Consider the following 13,406-nt stretch of genomic DNA (forward strand, 5'->3'; position numbering starts at 1 on the left):
ATTTCAGGCAGAATGAAGTGCGACTCGGGGTTTGGCAGCCTTGTACCTCCATACGTACTGTCGTACAGCCTTGTGCACTCCTACGTACAGTCAGACTCTGAACATAATTTAAACTTGCCCCCCCCCCCCCCCCCCCCCCCCCCCGTGGCTCTTAAAAGTTTCGTGGTTTCGTTTGCGGCTCTTAGGCCTGGTTGGCCTGGCCACCCCTGGTCTATTCGGTCTTGCATGATTTTTCCCGCGTCGTCTTGCGTTTCGCGCTCTCGTTGTCTCGGCAATCTTGTCTCGCGCCTTTTTCTTTCTTTTTTTTACTTTTTTTTAGCGATAGACGTGGGCGTGTGCGGACGCTCCGACGTTAGTGTGCCGTGTTCTAGCCATGCCGTCATGCTGTGAAACAAAACCACGTTTTTCGGGGCGAGAGTTACTTTGTGAGCTGAAGCGCTCGCGCGACCACAGTCGCCGTGGTCGCGCGACGTCGTGTGTTGCCGTCCCCACGTCGCTGCAGATATGGCGCTTTCTAAAATGAAACGCATCGACATTCCTGCTCTTGTTTAAATCATACGCTGCTATAAAAATTCCTCTTTAACTCGATTAATGTTTGGCGAAGTTTTGATTACCTAGGTTTCTCTCGGTGGGCTTTCTTTCGAGAGGGACCCCGGTACGTGAAAAATCTCCCGCGAAAGAAAGTTGATGACGAGAAGCGAGCTAAAGCAACGAAGGCAATGTCTGCATGCTGAACCCGCACAGCGTGCTTGTTTGTCTCGAGTTTAGTCGTTGCACAAAGCGCTCCAAGAACTTTTTGACCTTGATTGGTAATGTCTTGCATCGATACTCTCAGGTTCTTTTTTCCTGTGTGTTTAGCCTGTACCTCGCCTGCCGGCCTGCAAAGCACGCGCCGCTGGACTTTTTATTGTCGTATGCTGGACAGTTACATTTTGCATACTATTTTGGGAACCAGTTGGCGATGCGCGGAGTGGCATGGTTTCGGTTTCGGTCGAACAACCGTTGTCTCCGCTCGCGCGGCGAATCACGTGTAACTGCAAGCCTGCCGAAGTTGCCCTCACGTGCATGTGAACATGATTGCACGAGAGGCACGAGCCGGGACGCTTGCGATTCATTGTTTTAGGTTTGCTTACTTTTTATGAAAATCTGCCACGTCGGGAACCAGTAAAACGATAGCAAGTGTTTTTTTTTTTTTTTTCGGCAATGCTTACAGCTTTGTATTCACTTGCGGCCATATCCGTGTGCGCTGCTGCTGAGCGCGTGCTGACGGCGAGCTTCCGCGGTCCTTTTGGAGCGTGCATTTAGCACCATCAAGGTTGCCGGTCTTAGCAGGCTATAAATGTGAGCTCGTTCTGAGCATGCGCTCTAAACAGCACCCACAAATATGGCGTCCAGTGAATACCTCCTATACTTGTGGGATGTCTCAGCATCACAAACACAAGCAGCGAGTTCCGCCCCAACACGTCACATCACAACACACCACAAAAAGTGTCCTTCGTTTGTCCAGCACTTAAAACAAATATTTATTTTTCTAAGATTATATGCTCCAGAAGTCACTTTTTCTGCTCTGAAACACTGTTTTGGCTGCTCCGAAAGCCACTTTTGCTGCTCCAAAACACTGTCTTGGCTGCTCCAAAGTCCACATTTGCTGCTCCAAAACACTGTTCTGGCTGCTCCAAAAGGTGCTCCAAAATGGCTTAGGCCAATCACATCACTGCACATGTCATCTCAAATATCTGCCCGTCAAGCCTTGTGACGAAACGGAATCGGACTTCTTCAAGGCGCGGATCCTAAAGTTGTTTGGTAAGTTCTAGTCTCCACACGCGTTGTGCCCAGTCTAGTGACCATCTCCTTTAAGTTAAAAATTGCAGCTTTAAGCACAATATGTGGGAGTAACTCTCGGCGCCGGTTGTTTCAGGATCGCAGAGTGACGCGGAGACCCAGTGACAGTAGGCGGGTGCTAGTACCTCCGACGAGATGAGTGACTGCCCGGGGGGGTTGGAGGAAGCTTGTATGAGACAGGTAATTATAATTTCATTTTCGCGCTTGCGAAGCAATTCATAAGACGTATTTTAAATTTGAGATTTTCTTTAGTTATGCCGCCACAAGTACAAGGAATTTCATTGATAGGGGTGCCATGTGTTTGTTTTCATATGGCCAGAAACTAGGTAAAGGTTATGTGTTTTAACATTTTTTCTGTGCTGATAGGCTTAAGGTTTAAATGAATTATATCTGTCAAGGCGTGGCGCAGTCTGTGTCTATTTGGAGAAGAGGTATGTGTGTGTGTGTGTGTGTGTGCGTGCGTGCGTGCGTGCGTGCGTGTTCGTTTGTTTGTTTGTTCGTTGGGGGAGAGAGAGGAGATGAAGAAGAGGAGGAGGGTGAGGGATCAGGTCGAATCATTCAAATCGTTAACTCTGACAGTAATGAGGTAAGAAGGATACCTGCTAGTTACACCGGTTGGGTTTTGTGCCAAACTCAAATTGCGTTTTGCCGCGTAAATATTGCTACAATTTTTTTTTTCATCAACAAAATTAATTTTGAGGCATGCCGTTGACAAATAGGACCCCTGTTTTCAATCCCAGTCCAGGTTATTTGCGACTCCAGCGAACTATAGATGGCGCGCTGCTCAGGCAAAATTCGGACGAAAGAAGGTCGTTTTCGTTGTTCAGCATGCGGACCATCACAAATTCCTGCACTGCAGCGTAAAATCGGTGTTACATTTGAATGCAAAGCGATTTTTCGACCCTAGAAACGTTCGTCTACTCAGTGCGTAGGAAGGACCCGGTGGAATCATTAAAATGATTACTGGAAACAATGTTTGTTTCTATGCTGCCTACGAGAACCAAGCAGCGATAGCAGACGACAGAGTCGGGACAACCTCCTCTCCTGAGCTTCTCGGCGCTGCCGCTACGCGGCGTCGATTTCGCTGGAGTCACGAATATTGCGCTGGTAAATTTCCTGTACATAGTGCTGCTTCAAAGATGAACTGAAGTTTATGTCTTCTATGTGTGCATTGGCAATGGCATGTGGCTCAACAAGACTTCACACACGAAAGTTCTCAAATAGAAGAGGGAATCAATGTTCATCCGGTAAGGTTTGGTAATTATCTCCGCCACAGATGGCCCCCTTGGCGAATTGTAACCGGCAGACCTTCAAACCGCACAAAGGCTAAGCAAAGCAACAACTGGATGCAGCAAGACTAAAAGCTTTATAATATACTGTAAGGACTATGGCTTTATAATAAGCCTTTTATAGCAAAACATACTGATCTGAAAAGCGTTGTTTGTGGTTATTTTAAAGTGGTATACGGAAACTTCGTCGTATTGTATTAATTCTGATTCACTGCACAGTTAAAAGGTTTGTCTTCGTTTGCTGCCAGAGAAATATAGCTTGCGATGAACTAAATCAAAGTTATGACTGCTGGTGTCATGTACATATTCAGAACTTTTTTTTATTAAAATAATTGTAATCAAGTGTTTTTATGGGTTTTAGCACTGTGATTAAGATACGTCAATGTGTTTTCTAAGAAAGACTACTAATTTGCAGTTTGTATCTTCTCCTAAAATATTTTGTAGATCTGAGCATGTATTCATACCTGAATATGTGCCAGGCATTCCCCAGTATGTGTATAATTGTTTACTAGGCCTGTAAGCTTCCCCACTACATCATTGCCGCTATGTTAGCGCTTCCCAGCTATTATTCGAGAGAGATAAGTGTTTCTCATGATCAATTAGGTTGAGATTGTTTAGCGTTAATGTTTTTGAGTCCCCCATTTTTAATTCCTGACAGAGCGCTTCAATGTCCGTTTATTTTTGGTTTGCCGCTATTTATCACCACAAGCAAAAACATCACGCCACTGGGATTAACCTGAAGCTCACCTCATGATTAACGACGCTGCCGTCCACTGTCTTAAGGTGGGCCTACGTTCATGGGTACTTGTCTAGTGGTTCTGGAGTTGATGTTGCTGAGATAACTGAGACGCCGATTTCTACGATGGCCTCTGTCAGCATCATGGTCAATTACAGCTGGCCCGAGCCCGAACCAGGCCAATCAACGTGCTGGCCTGAACCAGGCCAATCAACGTGCTGGCCCGAGCCCGGCCCGGGCCCACAGTCAAAAGTCCGAGCCCATCCCAGGCCTGGGCTTTCGGGTAAGCCCAAGCCCGTGCCCAGTGGTATAATCTTTAATCCAATCGCCATATTGAGATAAAGACGTCAAAATTCCTCAGTTTAAATGTCGGAAGTGCCTCAATAAGAGCAGGTATAAATATAAGTAGCAAATTTAATGATAAAAAAACTGCGCCGACTTTACTCAACAAGATTAACAATTTAATCAAGCGTTTCGTCTCCCATGCGGGGAACATCATAAGTGAAACCTTCAAGCAGGATTGAGCGAAAAAACTTTAACAATCTTATTTAAGCAAGTCCGCATAAACATCGGGGGAGGGGGCCGCGGTTGGAGTTGCAAGCTGATGAGTCACTTCAGATGAACCATGATTCCACCAACCTTCATGGACCCCACCTTTGTTCACACGCCAGTGTGGACGCATTCTCAAAGTCGAAACTGTGACCCGTTTTCCAACAATGGTCTACGAGTTCCGTCTTCGCTGTGTTTGTTTAGGCGAGTGCAGCGCTTCCAGCCTGTCTCCCCAATGTAGGATGTGTCACAGTCTAGACAGTTCACTTTATACACAACACCGCACTGGGACTCTGGGGGGGTGTAATTTTTAGGTTTAGAAATGAAATCACATAGTTTATGGTGGGGTTTGAAAGCTGTGCGGATATTCAAAGGGGCGAGGGCCCTGCGAATGGACTCAAAAGCACCTCTCAAATAGGGTATTGTTGCTTGCCCTGTCCTAAGTTGTCCATTATCCTGACTTCTTTGTCCCATCTGTTTGTGCGTGTTATCAATAAAACGTTTCGGATAATTCCGCTTCATCAGCAGGTCAACAATAACAGCATCCTCAGAAGCGCGCAAGCCGCCTCGGTGGCTCCGAGGCGAGAGCGCTGGCCTACGGATCCCCATGTGGCGGAGGCTTATTGCGGAGCAGGCGCCGTGTAACCGAGCTTTCGGTTGCACGTCAAAAGATCCCCAGGTAGTCTAAATTAATCCTCAGTCCTCCGCTGGGGCGTGCCAGATGCCCGTCGTTGGTTTAGCACGTAAATCCCCCAAATTTGACTTTTTTCTCAGAAGCGCGCAATTGAGGATTAAAAGAAATGCGTTCGGACCGGTGTAGTAGGTTTTTTACGACAGCCCTTTTATGTTCGACAGAATGATGCGAGTTAAAGCTTAAGAGGTTGCCTGTATCACAGCTTTGCGGTACACTGTTGTATATAAGCGACCGGTACTATTTCGGAACACATTAACATACAGAAAAGGCTTTGCACCGTTCTGTTCAACTTCATATGTGAATTGGATTGATGATTCAATGCTGTTTAAAGCTAAATGAAAGTCACAAAAGGGACATGGCAAAGGCCACGCATGCGACAAGAGCGAAGACGGAACTCGTAGACCATTGTTGGAATACGGGACACAGTTTCGACTTTGAGAATGCGTCCACTCTGGCGCGTGAACAAATGTGGGGTCCAAGCAGGTTCGTAGAATCATGGTTCATCCGAAATGACTCATCAGCTTGTAACTCCCGCTGCGGCCCCCTCCTCAATGTGTATGCGGACTTGCTTAAATAGGACTGTTGAAGTTTCTTTCGCTCATTCCTGCTTCAAGGTTTCACCGACGATGTTTCCCACATGGGAGACGAAACGTTTGATTAAATTGTTAATCTTGTTGAGTAAAGTCGGTGCAGTTTTTTTATCATTATGATTCCCGGCTTTTGGAATATTTTTGCAGCACATTTACTGAAGAAATGGATGCCGATAAACACCTGCCAAGGTTGACTAAAAATAAACAAACATCCAATCAATAGTTATGATTGCACTAAGCGGTTGCTATGTGGATGTTTTTTTATGTTCGACAGCTCATCAAAGTCTGGGGATCTGGTTATGCTTCCTGTACGAGACAGATCACGAAGCGGTTGCTGACTGACCAGTTGGGGCGAAAATTTTTGTAAGAAGGACGTAAGAGAAAGTTGACATTCAGGAACCTTCACCTTGCTGAGTGCATCATAAGTAAGTAATCTCTGGAACAGTACTGCAGATCGCTTCACATGGAACCAGATTTATGGAATTGTTGGTGTCATACTTCTGTTGCTTTCTTTTATCAGATGCAGTGCAGAGCTGCCATAAATGTGAAGACTTCAAGGTAGAAACCATGGTCACGGATTACCTTTGCCACGCACCTGCCTGACATCAGTCATCTCAAATGGTAAGCTGGTCTTATTAAGCTGATGTTAGCACAAAAATCAAACTTTTCTAGAACAGTAAGTATGGTGTGCAATTTCTTCAAAGCATAATTTCTATATAAGAGTATTTGAATGCTTTAATTATTAAAGCCAGTGACACCTTTTTTGGTTTAATTTGAGAGCAAATACTACAGGTGTGAACAGTATTGAATAATTTTAAATAAAAAAAATTTTGTTTGGAGTGTTTCTCTAAGAGGAAAAATTTCAATATGTAATAGTACCTTATTATGGATTAAAAAGAATGCATAGACAACGAATTTTAAGAACACTGATATTTGATGTAAATCTAACAAACAAAAGTTGGCAATACAGTACACACATCCAGCATGAATGTGCTTTAAAAACAAGGCATAAAATACTTGTGATTTATTTACATCAGTTCCAATTCTTGCATATTTGAGTCACTTCACTTTGAACTTCACTGTTTTATTAGTTTTGTTTCAAAGAATGGTAAACCACTGCTCACATATCTTTAACGTAACATTTTTTCGTTGCTTTTCAGGAACATTCTGCACCATAGGAGAGAGAGATGTGAACTGCCTTAAGTGGGCCTTGAATGCGCTGAGCTTTTTATTATGTTTATCAGACATTTTTTTTAAGCAAAGTATCCTGCATTGTTCAGTAAGTATACTTTATTTTGAAAACCTCATGCTGTCTATGCAGCATTGTTCAAAAATTATACTTTATTTTAAAAGCATCAAGCACTGCTCGTCTGTCTAACAGTAACAATAAAGAGTTAATGGCGATTTGTTTGGCACTGCAACTTTTTCTACAGAACGGATGTGCATGCCTGACAGGCTGGGCAGGAATTTAGTGCGCTACTCACGTTCAAAGTTACGCTGCAAGACTGCAGCGGCATCTTTTGCCATGCAGTCGGTGCTACAGCTCTCATGGAATTCTGGTGTAATCGTCACTAGAGCATATGACTACTGAAGCCTTAGACTTCAGTAGTCAATTCCTCAGGGCCGTTCGTCATAGCTTATGACAATGTTTGTGTCCAGTATTTCAGTTCTCTCGCATGTGGCGAGGTCCACCTCACTAAAACGAGTCAGCATCAGTAGTGTCGCCTTCCTTGTCAGTGTCGTCTGCATTGATCCTGTGGTAAAGCTTCTGAGCTTGATGGTGAAAAAAAAACTTCAATATAAAGAATGTCTGCTGCGGGCCTGATTGCTACATTATACATCTGTAATGCGCCATTTGGGTATACATTGAGAGCATGCACGGGCCATACAGCAAATCTGCCCTCTGAGCTCTTGTTTTGTAAAGAATTGGACTCTTATCCGTTTAAATTTTTTTGTAGGACAGTTTACACGCTATATGCTAGCATAAAATGAAGGCTGCTTAGGTACTTCCTTGCCCTCCTGGCATAGGGCTGGTCCCTATTCGCGACTCCAGCAAAACGGACGCCGCCAAGCGGGAAAACCGGGAACCAGCCGGTCCAGGTCGCTCCGCGCCCCGCCGGGTCTCTGATGGCTTTCGCGGACGCGTGCTGTCGGCGCGGCGGCGAGCAATGTAATTTGACGAAGGTCCGAAAATTTCTTAAGTTTGCCTGAGTGTTCATTAGTGTGGTGAAGCCTCAGTAGATTGTTTCTTTCCATCACGTGTTTGAAAGCCCGTTTATTTCACAACACACGATCGCGTGCTTTCAATTTTTTGGATGGGGAGGAATCATGGAAAAACGTTTTGATTTCTCGTCTGTCTCTAATCACAATCAAAGTGACGACTGCTTGGTAACTGATAAGCGGTTTTTTTATAAGGATGTAGAACAGTAGACTGAGGTCGACAGACGAAGTGCTTCACTGGAGGGGACACCAATGTTGCAGTCAAGTGAAAGGGAAGGTTCGATAGCTGCTTTCCTTGAGTTTGGTTGTGCTCGATTAGCTTCAAGTTAATTTGAGCCACTAACGCCGGCCGGTGCGTTGGCTATTCATCTTGGCGGCTTCTCGCCGAAAAAGAGCACATTGAAGGAGTTGGGCTAATTTCGCAATTGCTTGATTCAGAAAACCTGCTCGCTCCATATGATTAATGAGGGAAATTATCTGCTTTTAAAAGGTGGGGGACGCGTCTCGCAAAGATTGAAGCTGTCACGTCATTAGGATCTATCGCGCCCCCAATACTTATATTATAACCCCCGTCGAATCCAGCAGCAATATACGTCTACATTGCTCAGGTTGACCGGCCACAAAAAATACTAATTTTATCCGTTCAGGATTCGAAGTCAAGTTCAATTCAGAGAGGTCTGAGTGAATCTCCGATGAAGACTCTCCTCAGCTTGTCCGCATTCGTCTCCGTTCTACCGGCTAGAACCAATTGGCTAAGTTTAAGCAGTATCTCTCTGTCTGTCAAAGATACTTTTATTCAGCAGTTCACCCTAATAGTTAGTCAACTAAGTTCATATTTCAACCCGAAGAACATACTAATATCGCTTTAGTGGGACCATAGTACGTAATATTATACATAACCGCATATTCATCAAAATGACTTCTCGATTGCTATTAAAACCTCAATTGAAATACGAGTATCAGCTGCTTAGTGAAGTGCCAGCGAGTTGACATGCTCCTTGGCTCAAGAAGCGCTTGCTTAACGTTCGTAATTTTCCTGCAGCCTGTGTTCTTGACCGAGCACACGACTGCAGCTGTTTCTTGAAACGCGGACAGGCACAACAGCTCAATTTCGCGGACAGGTAAGTCGCATGATCGAGGCATGCGAGTTAGCTGAAAATTACTCTCGGTGGAACAATTTTGTAGCCCTCGCCGCTTTCCTTAGATGACCAAAACTAATTACAGTCTATTACCGTTTCTCCGGAGCCCATAGTTTTGGTTTTGATCGAAGTCTCCGAAGCGAAAGTTTGACATGAAAAGAACAAAAAACACCGGCAAAACAAAACTATGCTCGGCAAGTTTATGCGCTCCAGCTAAACTTAACTGTCTCAGTTCGAATACCCATAAAATTGGGCATTCAACAAAAGAATAATTGTTAAATTGAATGCGCCACCCATTCAGGCGGCCCGGCTGAGCCGACGCGACCTGGACTCAGCCGCCATGTTTGTTTGGTGGTGGCGCCCCCTATAGGTCGCTGGAGTCGCGAATACCAGGAAAGGTAATATTTCTGAGGTATGTAGATGGTACATCCACAGGATCAGGCTGAACATCCTACAATGGTCCTGAATGTCCTGCTGCATCAACCAGATTGCGTTAGTGGTACGTTTTCTGGGGAACCATTTTGCACTGCACAGTAGATACTTTCAATGTTGGATGAATCGTAGCAGATATCCACTGGATATGTTAAATGTCCGAACAACACATCTCTCTGATGTTTAATAGACGGTTGCTGGTTGACTGGGTACCATCAAACCAATGTGCACCGGGGCACCTGTTGTCAATTACCGCTCATTGGTTTTCGCCCCCTAAACGCCATCAACCCAATGTGCACAGGGGTGCCTGTCGTCAATTGCCGCTTATTGGTTTTCGCCCCATAAATACCATCAATCCAGTGTGCACAGGGGGGCCTGTTGCCAATAGCCACTCATTAGTTTTTGCCCCATGAATACCATCAACCCAATGTGCACAGGAGCACCTGTTGCCAATTGCTGCTCATTGGTTTTTGTTTCATAAATGCAATCAGCCCAATGTGAATTCCCTAAAGGATTACCAATTCAGCCCAATGTGAATTCCCTAAAGGATTACCAATTGGTGCACATAGGTTTTTGTTTCATAAATGCATATTGCTCAATGTGTCTGGACCTACAGTTGCACATTGGTTCAATGTGAATTTTGGCCTCATTTCACATCGCCCATTTCCAGCAGGGATGTCAAGCTGCGCTGGCGACTTACTGCCTTGCTGAGGTGCTGATGATTCTTCAGCAATCGCGGCGATTTCGGCGGAGTTCCGAAGTTTCTCGGCGTGGCCCACAGCGGCACCTTTTGTGAGGTGTTGCGTTTCATTTCGGAAGTTCGTCACGAGGACCACAGTCCGCCCATCCTGAAGTTCAGCTACTCCTCTTGCGACGCCTATTCCTCTTCCCAGGAGCAATTGAAGGTTGCCTTCCAGGACAACTTCGCCGCAGGTAGCTGTATCGGCCACGACGGGTACGACAACACTTGATCGCGGTGGCAGGTTCACGTGGTCGGCAGCGACTCGGATGGCGGCTGACGCTGTTTGGGGTTTCTCTGAAGGTGGCACAGGGGTTCGCAGCGTCAATCTGTTTTCACGAAGGTCGATGACGGCGCCGTATTCAGACAGAAAGTCCATGCCGAGAATGACGTCCCTGGCACAGTCTTTTAGAATGGCAAATTTCACAGGGCACGTCTCGCCATGGATCTTGACGCGAGCGGTGCATCTTCCGACTGGTGTGATGAGATGCCCTCCGGCGGTTCGTATTTGAGGTCCACCCCACGGCGTCGTCACTTTTCGCAGGCGGCGAGAGAGCCTCCCACTCAAGACTGAGTAGTCCGCTCCGGTGTCCACGAGTGCCGATGCGTCGAGGCCGTCAATAACAACGTTTAGGCTGTTGGACACCGTTGCAGGGACGTCGGTATACAATGGTGGACGTCGGTAGAGTGGGAGCGCTCCGGAGTTCTTGGAGGCTGTTTGCTTCCGTCGTTTTCGGCAACGTCACCTCCAGGCGTTGCCGCACTTAGTTTTCCCGGCGACGCAGGGGAGATAGGCTCTCTCGGCGGGGTCGTTGCGCTGGGGACGCTGAACGTCGTGGCGATGGGGAGCGGGCTTCACGGCGGAGAGACGACACTGGGGAGGGCGAGCGTCGGAGGTACTCCTCAATGTCGCGAGGGCGTTCGTTGTATCTTGGGTGCGGGTCGCTCGGGTGGAACCCGCGCAGCCCCAGTTGTCTGTAGGGGCATCGACGGTAAATGTGGCCGGCTTCACCGCAGTGATAGCACAGGGGTCGTCGATCCGCTGTCCTCCACACGTCGGTCTTTCGTGGCGCTGCCTGTTCTGGGTGGGCGTGCGCCCAATCTTCCTGGCGTCGGGGAAACTGCGGCGCTGGAGGTTCACGTCGAAATGGCGCGGTGTACGGGTGAGCAGGGGCGGTGGTCGTCGGGTAGCTGCGGCGTAGCTCAGTGTCGGTTGTTCGGGAGCGGCGTTGACAAGATCTTGTGGCTGCAGCGCCTTCTGAACTTCTTCCCGGACAATCACGGCGATTGAGGGCGAATCCGGGCTTGCGGCAGTAGGAAGAAGCTTCCTGATTTCCTCCCGCACGACGTCCCGGATGATGTCGCGGAGGTCCGGGCCGGTGCAGCTGGAAGTCGAGAAGGCAGCGACGCCGGGAAGTCGCTGGTAATGGGAGGCCCGTGCTTGAAGGGCCCGTTCGATGTTTGTGGCTTCCTTGAAGAAATCTTCGACGGTGGCTGGGGGTTTGCGGACAAGGCCTCCGAAGATGGTCTCTTTCACCCCTCGCATCAGGAACCGCAGCTTCTTCTCGTCAGGAGCGTTTGGGTCGGCGCGGTTCATGAGGCGGAGAAGGTCCTCGACGAAACTTGTGACGCTCTCGTTTGGCCCTTGGCTTCTTGCTTGAAGAAGTTCCTCGGCCCGCTGACGTCGCTGCTGGCTGGCAAACGTGCGTCGAAGTTCCGTCTGGAAGTCTTGCCACGACGAAATTGACGCTTCGTGGTTCTAGAACCAGGTGCGTGCCGTGCCTTCCAGAGCGAAGTAGACGTTCTGAAGGCACTGCTCCGGAGTTCATGCGTTATGGCGAGCAACTCGTTCGTAATGTTGCAGCCAATCTTCAACGTCCTTGTGGACCTCCCCGTGGAATGGCGTCGGAGTCCGGGGTGCGACGGGAAGGTATACGACGGCGGCGGCGGACGGGTTCTGCGACGACTGGTTGTCCATCGTCGGCCTCGTTGGCTGTCTGGTCCGGGGTGGCAGAAGTCCGTGTTCCGGGGGTAGACCTTGGGTGCGGCGACTGGATCGGGTCTCGATCTGGTCTTCGCTCAGTCCTCGGGAGGCTGGGTCCGGACTTGCACTGCGGGAACTCGGAGGGGAGCGCTGCACGGGCATGCGGGTACCTCGCACCTCCACCAAAATGTCACGAGTGGTGACCAATAAACAAGAAATGAACAGGAATAAATAAACGTTTAATGTGGCGAACTTGTGACAAAAATAAAAGGGTACAAAAGATAATAAGAGAGCTTCGCGGGCGTCGAAGTCGGCGTAACAGCAGAGTCGAACGCTGGGGCGAAACTGACTCCGCTCGCCTGGCGGAATCCCTTATGTACCCTCGTGGGTTTCTGGATCGTTCGGCGTAGAAGGTTCGGCGCGTAGAACATTCTAACCTCGAATCAGCAAGACGGTTCTCGAATTCACTAGAACATCAAATTACACTGTCAACAAAAATGTGTAGTCGCGGCCAGGAATCGAACCCTGGCATTCTGCGTGGGAGGCAAGCGCGATAACCGTTAGGCGACGCGCGCGCTACCTACTTGGCCAGCTGCGCGCGCGGCAATATTGGCTACAGAGTGATGCCAACTTGTCTTTGATCCCACTTTTTAAGAAAGCGACCTTTGTATTCATCGGAGGGGGAACCGAGACCCTGAAAGCAGCCTTTCTATCTATCGGAGGGGGAACCTAATCCCCGAAAGTCGTATTTGTTTCCATCAGAGGGGGAAAACTCTAATCTCCCTCTCGTGGCTTCCACAATGCTAAGTCAAATTTCGAAAGATAAAGCAAATATGTACAGAAAGGCAAGACCCTCCTCGCGCGTTGGCCACGACGTCACGGAAACGATGGGACGCTATTGGATGCGGAGGTGGAAGAGGGATATATGATTCCCTTTGAGGGGCATTTGCCGCTACCTTCTTGACTTGTAACCTACTAGAGCCCTAAATGGCAACGTAAAAAGGAGGGGCCTTTCATCTTGCAGGAAAAAACGGCGAGGAGAAAATCGAGGAGGGTAGAAAATACTTTCTTAGGGGGAATACATTCCACTCCGGGTATTTGCATTAGACAGAACGCCTACAGCGCCGAATCCAGCCCTGCATGATGGAGGGGAGGTCCGCGTCAGTCTACGCGCATGCGCATCAGGATGCTA

General features: G+C 47.9%; 1 long non-coding RNA gene across 4 annotated transcripts; it reads left to right on the forward strand.

Moving 5' to 3' along the window:
• Positions 1–1,729: 1,729 nt before the first annotated feature.
• On the forward strand, positions 1,730–7,102 carry LOC120840465. 4 transcript variants are annotated; one of them, XR_006076602.1, is made up of 5 exons: positions 1,730–1,803; positions 1,919–2,022; positions 4,026–4,150; positions 5,975–6,125; positions 6,221–6,462. It is a non-coding gene; the product is annotated as an uncharacterized LOC120840465 (long non-coding RNA). The 4 variants fall into 4 exon arrangements; XR_006076601.1 differs by adding an exon at positions 6,861–7,102 and having other exon boundaries at positions 1,742–3,914; positions 6,221–6,321; XR_006076600.1 differs by having other exon boundaries at positions 1,742–3,914; positions 6,221–6,450.
• The last annotated feature ends 6,304 nt before the right edge of the window (positions 7,103–13,406 follow it).

Source organism: Ixodes scapularis, unplaced genomic scaffold (genome assembly GCF_016920785.2).
Source record: "Ixodes scapularis isolate PalLabHiFi unplaced genomic scaffold, ASM1692078v2 PGA_scaffold7__128_contigs__length_106722199, whole genome shotgun sequence".
In the NCBI taxonomy this organism is placed as follows: domain Eukaryota; kingdom Metazoa; phylum Arthropoda; class Arachnida; order Ixodida; family Ixodidae; genus Ixodes; species Ixodes scapularis.